At 30.5% G+C, this 14,039-nt stretch overlaps 2 protein-coding genes across 7 annotated transcripts in view; both read right to left on the reverse strand.

Moving 5' to 3' along the window:
• Nucleotides 1–8,770, reverse strand: part of LOC115880029 (lysosome membrane protein 2-like) — a 167,190-nt gene extending 158,420 nt beyond the window's left edge. The window contains exon 1 of the mRNA XM_030897144.1: nucleotides 8,386–8,770. The gene's annotated coding sequence lies outside the window, so the exon portion shown is untranslated. The remainder of the gene's footprint in view (nucleotides 1–8,385) is intronic.
• LOC115879249 (protein tramtrack, beta isoform-like) overlaps nucleotides 1–14,039 on the reverse strand; it is a 200,474-nt gene that overhangs the window by 40,679 nt on the left and 145,756 nt on the right. The gene's annotated exons all lie outside the window — the stretch shown is intronic.

Genomic DNA, 14,039 nt, shown 5'->3' on the forward strand with positions numbered 1-14,039 from the left:
TGACGTCGATTCCGAATTTTCTAGATTTGTAGATACCTTGTCTAATCTGGCGTGCAAGGCGTTTCCTCTTAGGCCTATCAAAAGTAAGCAAGGTATACCCTGGTCTACGACAGGCTTGCGTATATCTGCAAAGAACATGCGCTCATTATCTCACCTTAAAAAATTCACAGACAGCGTTTTCTTTCATAATTACGTGAAACTTTATAGAAGGGTTTATCGTAAGACTATAAAAGCTGCCAAGGAGATTTATTATAATGGGAGGCTAGCCAAATCCGGTTATGTTGCTAAAGAGACTTGGGCTATTGTAAATGACTTAAGGAATAAGACTGCTTCGTCTGGCACAGTCTTTAATTCACCTGAAGATTTAAATACTTACTTTGTTAATGTGACTAAAAATTTAGTGAACACCATAACTCCTTCCCATGATTCACTTTCATATCTCCTAAAGCAAATGAGAATTTACACAGTTTCTTCTTCACGCCCGTAGCATTAGGTGAGCTCCGTAGTACAATTAAAAGTATTAAAAATAAATTCTCATCTGGGACTGATGGGCTTACTCTCAAAATGTTCTCTGAACTTCCGGAATGCACATTAATCTATCTTACTACTTTAATTAATGAGTCATTCCAAAAAGGAGTTTTTCCAAACTGCCTTAAGACAGCAATAATTATTCCTCTGCATAAAGGAGGAGGTAAAGATCAAGCTTCGAACTATCGCCCAATTGCTCTCCAGCCCTGCTTCTATCTTTTCTCCTTAAATATAAAGTACTTTCTACCCATCAATTTGGATTTCTAAGTAACAGTTGCACAAATGATGCTATGTTCGACCTTTTTAATAAAGTATACTCTAGCCTGAATGACCATCACTCTACAGCTACAATTTTCTGTGATTTCTCTAAGGCTTTCGACTGTGTAAATCATAATATCTTAATTAACAAATTGCAATACTATGGATTCAGGGGAGTGCCACTCGAATGGCTTAAGTCGAATCTTGGCAACAGAAGGCAGCTTGTGAGGATTGATACGTCTATGTCTTCTTGTAAGCCTATAGAATGCGGTGTCCCTCAGGGTTCAGTACTTGGCCCTATTTTATTTCTGGTGTTTATCAACGACATTGCAAGTCTAGACATTAACGATAAAATCTGCCCCTTTGCGGACGACACTAGTTTCACTTGGAGCGGCCCAGATGTTACGGCATTATATAGTACTATATCCAGTGACTTACGCACCATTAAATCTTGGTGCGATTCTAATCTCCTATGCCTCAACCTTTCAAAAACTAAAGTTTCGTCATATAAAAGTACTATACAACCTTTTGTACTTAATAACACCACTATTGACGTCGTGGACTCTGTGAGATTCTTAGGACTTGTTGTAGACAACTCGTTAAAATGGGACTTGCACATCGAAGCCTTATCAAAAAAAACTAAGCTCTGCCTGTTTTGCGCTAAGATCAGTTTCTAAGGAAACTCATCAACCTCTAGAATGGTCTATTATGCCCTTTTTTAGTCGCATCTTCGTTATGCCCTTCCATTCTGGGGTGATTGCTGCGCGACAAAATTTGATCGTATTTTCAAACTTCAAAAGAGAGCAGTTCGATACTTAATTGGGACTAAACAGTAGAACTCACTGCCAGAATTTCTTTAAAAATTTCAAAATACTGACTCTTCCTTCCTTATTCATTTTTGAATCCGTTTGCTTAATCCGCAAGCACATATTCTCTATTCCGGAAAGGCCTTCTCACAACTATCTACTTAGGAATGCGGAGCACGATATTTATCTGCCAACCCCGAGCTCAGAACTCGTTAAGGGCTCAATACTGTACAATGCCAAGAAAATGTACAATCATTTGCCTTCGAATATCAAGCCACTTTCATTCTTTCCCGCATTTCGCAAAGCTCTGAAATTATACTTACTGGAGAGAGCCCTATATGCGGTAAACGACTTTTTTGTTGATGTTTAATCATGAACAATTTTGAATTTTAAAATTTTGATCATCTCACACACTGGTTAAAGGTCTAGTATTTAATATTTTATAACTCTTAATTTTATAATATATAACATTATTTTATCCATTTACAGTTTTCCTTTTGTAAAATTTTCTAGATACGCCTGTGTTCAGCAATGTCCATATATGTTTTATTTGTAATTTTATGACGTAATTTTTTTTTTAATTGATTTGTATTGTATGACATTTTTACTTGTTTATTTGTATATTTGTTTTTGTGCTTTTTTATTTTGCTTTGTCGATGAAGCTGTTTTGGCTTTTTGTACAATAAAGCGTTGTGTGTGTGTGCACACTGAGCCGTACCGAACGCGCCGCATTATTCGCTATTTTGTTTCTTTTTGCCCCTACTACACCCGTACAACTACTACAACTTTGCCAATCAAATTTCTCATCAGTCGCTTCCAGAGTCCTGTCTGCGGTGATAAGCGTGTTTTTTTTTAATATTTCTCGACAATGAATGACAACAAACAAGAAATAATTATAAACGAGAATGAATCGAAAGTTATAGGTTCACAATATTTGCAAAAATCCACATTATGCCCATATTTAATTGAAGATAAACTAAAGTTTTTTCAATATGAGCCATGAAAAATTTGCGAACTTTCTTAGCATACTGAATTTCTTATCTCCTCTTCGGGTACCTACGTAGAGTGGAAGGAATTGCGTGTGACGTCAGCAGCACTAGCCGCATTGACCGAAAATCATTCTGGACCGACAATGCTGGCCGCATTTTCGTCGATGCGATTTGTGCGGCTCTGGCTAGTGTGCGCACCTTCATTGAAAGTAACACAAACAATATTTTTCTTCTGTCGATAAGGCGCGTGCGGCTCTGGTCAGTGTGCTCGTATCTTAACAGTTCTAATAAAAACAGGGAAAACTTATCCCCAATCTTTTTAAATAATATGCATCTAATAACGCCAGTGAAAAAAATCTTCCACTGGCGTTGTTAGGAACTATACGGAATTAAATGAAGAAAACTATATTGTCAATAAAAAGTAAATAAAATATATTTCTATAAACATAATATTTGCACAATAAGAATTAAACTAGAACAAGTTGACGTCAGACTAAGATCTGAAGGTGAACTTTGTTTAATTCATATTGTTGTAAATATCAATATGTAGAATAATTCTAAAGTAAAACAGAAGAGAGTCTCGGCTCTCGGGGAGAATGAAACAAGAAGTCATGCTGTTTAGTTGAGTTAAGTTCTCCAAGTATTATAATGACGGTAAAGTAAGTTTATAATTTTCTATATATTTTCTCTTAGTTTATTGTATTGGCCAAAAGATATTCTACTTGACATTTCTCCGAAATAAACTCATACATTTAATTCTATAATAAATTTATATTTTGTATATGATGTTTTAATAATCTTCGATACCTAAAACGTCCCTAGCCGCAACCCTCTAAACCACGGTCGCGACAATATTAATATCCAAGAAAGTTGATTTGGCTTCATTTATCAAGAAGATCATGTCCTCGACATGCGTCTTTGTGTTGTATGCAATCGTTACATTCACGAAGAATGTGTAGGACTATCTAAACAGTATAACTTTTCATTTGTTTATTTTGAATATTATGTATGTTAGTAACTAATGTAGTACTAACTCGTTTGCATTGAATTTTTGAGTTGAGTAGGTACTATACCTTTTTTTTATTCTGACATTTAAGAAAAACAAAACTTTTATAGCCTTCTGGTATGTTTTTCTTCATCGAAATTACAACTGGCGTTATTTGGGACAAGGTGTTCTTAATAGCGCCAATTGCAACCGAATATTTTTTTCACTAATTTAAATTCTTAGAGAAAACAAACCAAAATTAACTAACCTTGTCTTCTAATATACCTGGAGAAAATAATTACCAAATTGAAATTATTTTGGAGAATATTTAAGAGACTACGGCGTGGCAGGGCAAACTTTAATATGGCGTTGAATGAGTCACTGACCTTACATGTATTTAATAAAATTCAGAAACACTAAATATTAATATAACAAAGTGTTTTTTTTTAATTTATATATATTTTAGGTATTTTTTATAGAATAATAAAAATGTAATTTAAAAAAATTCTAGCTGTGAACAAACTTTATAACATATACAAGCCGACTACTTTTCGTAAAGAGGGCCATTATATCAAGTTTTTCTTCTCTGAGCATTGTCAAATATATTCCTCTTTCCACATATTGATGCTTGCAATAATAAATAACTCTTATTTAAAATATATATTTTTTTGAATAATAAAAAATGTAATATATTGTATTAAATCTAATTGTACTAAATTTCGGTATACTGCATGGTATATACAGAGTCTGCAACAGTGCGTTTCGGTGCATCTCTGTAGCTCATATAATAAAAAAAAACCCTTCCTTTCGTAATTTTGTATATTAATACATTTAATAACTAAATCAACAGTAAATATATCTATACTGACTTGAGATAGTAATACTTTAAGTAAACTTTAAAATAAATATTCCTCATCATTGTCACTTTTTTTCTCTTTATAAGATGGTGATATTAAATCACAAACCGACGTTTCGTGTCCGAGATACCACAATCAATTTTATTTTTTTAAATACGAACTTTTTTAAATAAATAGAAATTTTAAATTTCAAAAAAAATTTTAGCGTATATTTTAAGAACGACTGGATCTTTCTTGTAAATTTAATCTACTGCCTACATTGCCACATTATCAAAAAATTACGTTTCTTAACTAAAAACTAAAAATAATTCCAAAAATTTTTCAAAAAATTCTAATTTTTCGTATTCTCCTCGAGTTTCTGGGGTCGAAATATACTACCCTAAAATATTTATATACATTTAAGACTCACCCTATATAGGGGAAAGTTAATTCAGTGAGGTCAATTTTATTTTTTCCTGTGGTTACTATTAAGAAAATCTCACACTTTCATAGCCACTTTATTAGGGCTATCTGATAGTATTTTTAGATTTTCAAATTAGCTTTTAATTTGTGAGATATAAAGGCCAACTTAATTTTTTTAAATACGGCCCTGCATTTTTTATTTTAGATTTTGAAAGAACTCGGTCTCCTGAGTACAATCATAAACCTAACACACTTATATGCCACACTTGCTATTTTTTTCTTGTTCCGGACATTTGAACAAAATTTATTTAAACTTTAATATTATCAGATAGTCCTAATAAAGTGGCTATGAGAATGTGCAAAAATTTTTTGATTTTCTAAAGAGTAAGGACAGGAAAAAATAAAATTGATTTTCAAAAAAATCCGTTTTTTCCAAAAAATCTCAGCAATCCTTGAAAATTTTAAAACTTTTTTGGTGGCATCTTGGTGAATATCCCAAGGCGGCAACTTTGCCCCAATTTAACCATGTTCGTATCTATTACGGTTTCCGAGATACTAATGCTCGTACCTCGAATATGTAGCACCCTGTATATACCTCCTGAAACGTTAAGCACTTTTGTCGGTTTCCATTTGGATTCAATGCAGAGCCATTGCTTTTACAAAAAATTCATTTATATTTTTTAGATTTCTTTTCCACTACCACCAAAAAATGTTGCCAATAAACAGTTTTATTAATTTTATTTTATTTTACTTCGTTACTTTGCTTTTTATATGTTTTTTTTAATGAATATTAAATCGATTCCCATTTTTCAGCCACATTGCTATTTATTTAAAAAAAGGATTAATAGTCAAATATACAGGGTCCGGCAATAGTGCGTCGGGCATATGTAGCTCCTAGAATAAACAACTTGAGAATTTTGTTTAAGTGCATGCCTGAAGTATGTACCAGGATGTATTTCAGGAAAATATTTTAACTTCTATAGAGTGGCTCAAAAAGTGTGAGTGGACCTGGATGATTTTTTTTTTAAATGGAACACCCTGTATATTATTACATTTTGGCTTCCTTTCCGATCACTTTACATAACCCTAAGATATGAATAAATAAATTTTGATAGTTTCAGAGATATTAAAAATAAATCAAAAATATATATTTTTTCAGCCCTTCTTAAAAAAATTATTAAAAATACAAAAACTGTTCCTGCTGAAACAAAACTATATTAGGTATTTACTTTAGATGGTCTGTACTTACTTTGCTATAAATATGAAATCGTAAATTATACAGGATGTTCAAAATTCTAAGCCAAACTTTCTAAAATATAAAATAATTTTTCTTCGTTTTTAAATGGAACACCATGTATATTATTTTTTCCAATAGACGGAGAATTAAAAATGAACATTTTTATATTTAGAGTATTTTAAAATTTTTAACGGTTTCGCAGATATTTGCGGTTTTATATTTCATATGGAATTTTTCACAGTAAATTTTTATCAAAGCCACCCAGTAATTTTTCTCTCGTATTTTACCATTGAAAGCGCCATATGAAATAATACTGCGTGTATCTACGAAACCGTTAAAAATTTTGAAATACTCTAAATACAATAAATGTTCATTTTTAAACACTCCATCTAATAAAAAAAATAATATACAGGGTGTTACATTTAAAAAAACAAAGAAAAAATATTTTATATTTTAGAAAGTTTGGCGTAGAATATTGAACATCCTGTATGAATTACGATTACCATATTTATAGCAAAGTAAGAACAGACCATCTAAAGTAAATACCTAATATCGTTTTGATTTCAGAACAGTTCTTGTATTTTTAATAGTCTTTTTTAAGAAGGGCTGAAAAATATATATTTTTAATTTATTTTTAATATCTCTGAAACTATGGAAATATATTTATTCATATCTTAGGGTTATGTAAAGTGATCTGAAAGGAAGCCAAAAATGCAATAATATACAGGGTGTTCCATTTAAAAAATCATCCAGGTCCGCTCACACACTTTTTGAGCCACCCTATAGAAGTTAAAATATTTTCCTGAAATACATCCTGGTACATACTTTAGATTTGCACTAAAACAAAATTCTCAAGTTTTTTTATTCTAGGAGCTACAGATGCCCGACGCACTATTGCCGGACCCTGTATATTTGATTCATAATCTAAATATTTTAAAGTAAAATGTCAAGGAAATCAATATCAAATTATCGATATTGACTGCGAATATAATTAAAAGATAAATGTTGTAAAACTACATATTTAAATTTTAAATGCTTGCTCTACCGATTTGTTTTATTTTAAAACTACTGATGAGCATAACAAACAAAAAATTCAAGAAAGAAAAAAAACCTCAAAAATATCTCAAAATATTTCTTTAAAGTTTTATTTTAATTAGACTGTGTAAGTATAATGAGGATATATGTTAATAATAAAAATTCATTCAAATCAAATTGCCAATAGTACTGCAAAATCAAGCACAACAAATTAACGAACTAAATACAGCCAGCAATAAAGTAAGCCTCAAAATAAATTTAGTAAAAACTAAAATAATTTAAAACAAACTAGTACACAGAAAAGACATTCTAATAAATGAAACAACACTGGAAATACCAGAAGAATATATAAATTTCTAAAAGAATTTTTTAAATAATGTACAGATACTTGTTTTTATATCTGGCAAAGGTTTAGAGAAGCTCGCGTATTAAAAAAAAATGTTTATTATATTTGCTAAAGTTTCTATGCATACCCGCCATTTATGTATCATATTCTGTATTTTTATTATTCTCTTATAGGGTCTACGAAAAAAAAAGGTTTGTGAAGCTCTGGTCTAAGGTAAGCTAATTATGATCAAAAACATAAGGTTCATTACAGCATGGTGGTTCAAAAACTCACTCTCATAGTCGTTTTAAATCAGTTCTAACAAATTTGTTTGGTTTTTCACAAACTTTTTAAGAAAACAAAATAATTATCGTATTAATAAAATTTGGGAAATACCACAAAAATATTAAAAATAAACAGAGACAGTATTCTATGAAGGGTATGTTTTTCTGATAAAATTACGTTACAGTTTTTCTTATAAGACTTTCTCATGCAGTGTTTTTTTACAAAAAAAACTATACTCCACTCACTTAATAAAAATCAATGAAATTTTAGTTTTTGGGCTGATTTTCAATTAAAAATCGTAAATTTTGAACTACAGTATTTTGACAAAAGAAAATAATTATATTTTTTTACAAGTATAATAGCTTAAATTCTAAAAAAACAACTGTAGATATTTTGAAGAATTTTCTAATCTATAATAATTATTTTTCTTGATAACTGGCAAAAAATCGCACAAGTATAACGTTACATTGTTCAAATCAACTAGATTAAATATTATTAAAAAACGAATTTTTAAAAATGGGGAATACTTTGTGTAACACGCTATACGATATATTAATTATACACTTTTGTTGGTTTAAGCTTTAATTTAAAGCTTCTATATAATTTCCAAGTAAAATCTCATTAACAGACAGAGACAATATCCTAGATAGTCTAAAATTATAAAATTTCAAAACTCACCTAAAAATTCCAAATCATTTCTAATAAAATAATTTCCTTCCTTACTGCATTTTTCTTTAATCCACCAGCACAATATAAAACATCGATAAAAGCACAAAATTAAAGTAAATAAAGTTCAAAGAAATACAGAAACCAAAAACACCAAGCCACTTTTTGAAGATAATAGAAATTTGTACATACAGCGAGCGAACAGAACTTGATATAGAAAACTGAAGAATGAGAATGAAGATGTTGAATGTAGATATAGAGGGAAATCACTAAGACGCTTGCGATGATGCGTCGCGACGCGCGTCGTCGTTTTGTGACGTCACGCGGGACGGCAGGAATTGAGTCGATCGCGTTCACCTGTTGCTGGTACGACTAGCGCGGGCTATCAGCGACGATTTTGCGGCGGGAGTGTATGAATTCTAAAGGAGAGGGCTAAGTTTTGGCGTGTGGGGAGGATATTAGGAGGAGAGGTATTTTGGAGAAATATGGTTAATATTTTGTTCATAGAAAACTGTAACTGTAACCTATAGGTTAAGCGAATATATATATTTTTCAAACCATATATTTATACTTCGTTATACCTCTAAAATATTTAAAAAATATATCTAGTATTTTTTAAAACTTTAGTAACTGAAATCTAATATATTTTATTCCTAGTATACCGGGTGCGTCTCAAAAGTGGCTCACTCATATAACTTTTTTATTTTTTCACATAAAACAACGAGATTTGGTATGTTAGTATATGCCATAAATTGGGATTGATTGACGTATCTCATTGTTTTTGGTCACTTCCGGTTTCACCGGAAATGACTACAACTTTTGATTTTTAAAAGGTACCCTCGGTATTTTTTTACTTTATTTGCTGGAAAATGACACTCTGAATCGAATGACATATCATATGACATATATATATATATATATATATATATATATATATATATATATATATATATATATATATGCTAACTGCTATATATATGGAGTATATATATATATATATATATACCATTTAAAAATCAAAGTTGTAGTCATTTCCGGTGAAACCGGAAGTAACCAAATACAATCAAATACGTCAATCAATCCCAATTTATGTCATATACTAACATACCAAATCTCGTTGTTTTATCTGAAAAAATAAAAAATTTATAGGGGGCGAGCCACTTTTGAGACGCATCCGGTATATCTAATTAAATAAGGCACCGTATGATCGAAAAAAAATGACGTCCAGTTGGCTTGGAAATGACGATCGATGACATTTCCCATACAATTTTACATATAAAATGACAGCGATCTTCATTTCATAGCCATCGCTGATGCCGTTTTTATTCGATCATACGGTATTTAATAATACATTTTTAGTAACTCAACTAAAAATAATTGTGGAATAATTGTGGAATCTTAGAAAATTCAGAATTTCTGAAAATTTCCCTACTGTTTAGCAAAGAAAAATTGAAAATATAATATTACATTGTTAAGACGACTAGATTAAATATTACTAAAAATATAGTTATTTTAAAAATTTATAGAATATTTCTGGGTAATGAACTACAGGATGCATTAAAAATACACTTTTTCTCTGTTTTAAACATCAAGGTTCAATAATATCCAAGAGTAAGTCTGTGGACACTTGAGACATTCAGGGGCTAAGTTTTGGCGTGTGGGGAGGATATTAGGAGGAGAGGTATTTTGGAGAAATAGATGTATATATAGTTTTGAAAGTCATCGGTGGAGAACCAGATATCCGTTCGACTCGAGAAATAATTTCGGTGTTTTATAAAGCATTTAATGAGGATATATTTTTTTCTTAAAATAATATTTAGGAAAGGGAACTTTTTAATTTTATAAAATATATTTTCTACGATGACTGAACTATACCTCTTTATGCAGTATATTAATAACGTAAGCCTTTCTTCAACATATATGTCGATTGTTCCACTGTCGATCTCTAAGATCTCTAGCACCAATGACCTGATTTATTCCTAGGTTTGTCTTGTAAAGACGATCCTGAGACATGTTGTGAAATGATCCATTCTTCTAGTTTATTTTTTCGAAACATGTTTTCTAGTAAAAAGCAAAACAATATATATTATTGTTTTCTTAGAAGTAAAAATGGCGCCCTTTGTGGCGAGGCTGTTTGACCCTTGTCTATAAGGGTTTGACATACAGACGAGGCACAAAAAGTCGTTTTTAATCCGAATAGAACATTCTATTTTTTTTTCAAACGCTCACAAATCATTTTTTAAACAATTTCAAACGTTCCAAATAATATAAAAAGATTTAAAAGTAATACCTTCCTGTATGTAATTATATATCGAGAAACTATGGTTACGCTCGTTGAATTAGACACGGTGTCAGTTTAATAATATATTTTCGTACTTGTATGCCTAGGCGTTAAAATGACTTTTTTCTACGATCGTGTAAAAAGTAGCTATTTTTTACACTATCTACTGCAGGGGCGGGAAAGTGAAATAGCAAAAGCGGTTCCACCGTTTCCACGGAAATCTCAAATAAAATAGTTCCAGCCCTAGCCACTAGGTAGTAGTGCAATTAATTTTTAGGTTAAGAAGTTGCTACTAGTTATTGCCAGATGGCGTTAAATCAGAATTTTTTTGTAGTTTCCATAGTTTCCAACGGCCATTGTCATATTATTGTCAAATTCTCAAAAAATATTGTCGTTGTCATAGCGCCAATCATAATATTATCAAATAAATGATTATTGATGATTATCAAAATGTTTTTCAACCTATAATTTGTTATATGTCTTTTAATTAGACAAATCCTTTTGTTTGTGGCCCTAAAAATATAATGTAAGTCTTTTATTTTTGCCATCATGTAAGTACCTATTTATATTTACTCCATTTACAAAACTTTGGGCCTATTACGTTGGTCTTGTTTTATTATAATAAACGATGTTTAAATATTTGACTTATAAATAAAAACTTTAAATAATAAATAATATTTCACATGTTTGGCTTTAATTTTATTTAATAATTGTATAAATTATACTGTTAAATCTTATTTTTTACACATCACAACGATACTTGTTATTAGTATTGTTGAATTTGTGTAAAAAATAAGATTTAATAATCAAATTTAATTATATATTTTAGAGTAAAATTCAATAAATACGCTCATTTAAAAAGCCCGCGCTTCGATCCATTTAAAACAAGCCCTACTCAATAGATGGCGCCACTTCTGTAGGACCATTTTTCAGTATGGCAGAGTCCATTCTTTTTCTAGCTAGGTATATTCTTTGATCTACTGTATTAAAAGCCTAGATCATATATACTTACGTGGATAAATCAACGCCATACGTTTAGCATTAAAAAATATGTCCCTAACATCACGACATGCCATTTTCAAACCGTCTTTATTGCACTTATGAAACGTTCAATAGACTTGTCTTTCTCGAGGACCTGACTTTACGCATGCGCATTAAAAGTGGCACGTATTTCCCAAATAATTACAATTTTATCCGGTTTAGAAAGTACAAATCGTACAAATTATATATTGTTATGGAAACCAACTTTTCACTGTCATTATATTGTCATAATCTTGTCATAATCATATGTCATAATGTTATTTCCATTGTGTAACGACGCTTGTTTTTTGCGTTTTTTATTTTAAACATTGTTTTAATTACTCTTTTATCGATCGCTTTTATATAGCCAAGGATGCAAGTGTGTTCAGTGAGAAGTTAATTTTAAGTTTGTGCAATTATATTTCTATTTTTTATTCGTTGGGTTTTAATTTTTGGGTAAATATTAGTAAAAATGACAAGAAAGTGTTTGGTGTGTCGAAATTATAATATAAATGTTTCCGAATTATCTTTTCACAGGCAAGTAAAGTATTCAGTTATTCTTTTATGTATATTAAACCACATGCATACTTTTTGGTTAGATTTCCTACGAATATTGATATTCCTACGGAGTGGTTAATTTATTTTTTATATAATTTAATTTTTGTGACAGTAACATTCAATTATTGTTCAAATATCTGCATTTTACAAATTAAATTTTTAAAATTAATGTTCAAATTTTGCGCGTGGGCGATAGGTCCTCGACAAGGATAGATAGAGTAGAAGCACCGCGTATGCAACAAGAAAAGAAGATAAATGCAAGTCGTTGATATGTTTGGGACAGTTTCCATGGTGATTTACTTATCCACCTAAGTATATATGATCTAGGATTAAAAGTCAATTTTTTACACTAGTACAAAAAATAAGTTATTGCAATTCACAAAAAAATAAGTTATTTTTTGCACTAGTGCAAAAACATCTTAACATTATTAATGACGAGTTTAACTAAAGTGAAAAAAGATTTTTGTAAAAATTCTTCAAATCCTGAAAGGTAACCCAAGTATCAGTACTGGACACCTCGCAGCAACATTCAAGAAAATAATTTTAAGTGAAGAACAAGAACCCAAGACCTCCACGAGCAGAAATGAAAATAAAATTCAAAAGACTACAGGAAATAAAGTTTGTCCATCATGAACTGAAAAAAAGTTATTAAAAAAAATTATATTTGTTTATAGTGTCAGTGTCAGTGGGGTTATATTATTCTATGAATTTCTCTAAAAACTTTTTAATAAACATTTAAATAAGAAGTTCAATTCGATCGTAGAAAAAATGTTGTGTGCAACATGTGCAAAAAGCATATTTGTTGCACTCGGCATGATTGCAACAAATATGTCCTTTTTGCACTAGTTAAACAAATAACTATTTTATATTTTCAATCACGTCGCAAAAATTAATACTTTTGTGACTTTAAAAAAAAATATTAATTATAAAACATGTGTGCTGTTTTGAATAAAAACATAATTCAAACACGCGTTTTGATTCCTAAATACCTAGCACGTGTGGTATAGTTTACATATCGTAGTATTCACAACATTCAGTGTTGTTTAGCTTAATGTGGGTCAAAATGAAACTAAGGGCTTATCTTTTTACGGAATTACAACCTTCATTGAGAAATTTAATAACTTTTTTTCCATAGCGACTGTTAAAATTGCTTTATATCTATCAAAAATAGTAGATAAAATAGTACTTTAACCGTAAATGATACTTTAACAGCGAGGATAGGTTAAATACTTTATTTCTTCTCGCACGTTTTTTAATTACTTCCATTTTTGAAAATTTTTGTATTCCTTTTCATAAGTTATTCGGGATTTAAATGGAAGTAGTTTGGATATGGTGTTTATCGTCTCAGCCTGAATATCTATTGGTAATTTACTTAGTTCATTTTGAGCCATTTCTGCAAAGAATATACCTAGCATTTCTGGCTCCAATTCAATCAGCAATCGACACGAAAGCGAATTAAAAAATATTGACTCAAAACTGACAACTAAAGAGACAGCTTTATTTATTTGTCAAATTACATGAAAACCAACGCCAACCCAGCACAACTCGCGATTTCATCGCTCGTGAATTAATCTTTTCGGTCAACGATAAAATACCATTTTATCATCTTGTATAAAAAATAACTATTATCTTTATCTACTTCGGAGATGATTTTTGAAAACATACAGAAACTTAATGTAGATATAAGGAAAATAATTGACCATCTTTAATTACAACATACCGGGTGTTGCATCGTCGGACAGGACATAGGAAATCCCCTGTAAATTTTAATGGGGTCAATTATCGACTTCCCCAATTATTTTAGAGA

The sequence above is a fragment of the Sitophilus oryzae genome, unplaced genomic scaffold (assembly GCF_002938485.1).
Source record: "Sitophilus oryzae breed Bouriz unplaced genomic scaffold, Soryzae_2.0 scaffold_1067_pilon_pilon, whole genome shotgun sequence".
In the NCBI taxonomy this organism is placed as follows: Eukaryota; Metazoa; Arthropoda; class Insecta; order Coleoptera; family Curculionidae; genus Sitophilus; species Sitophilus oryzae.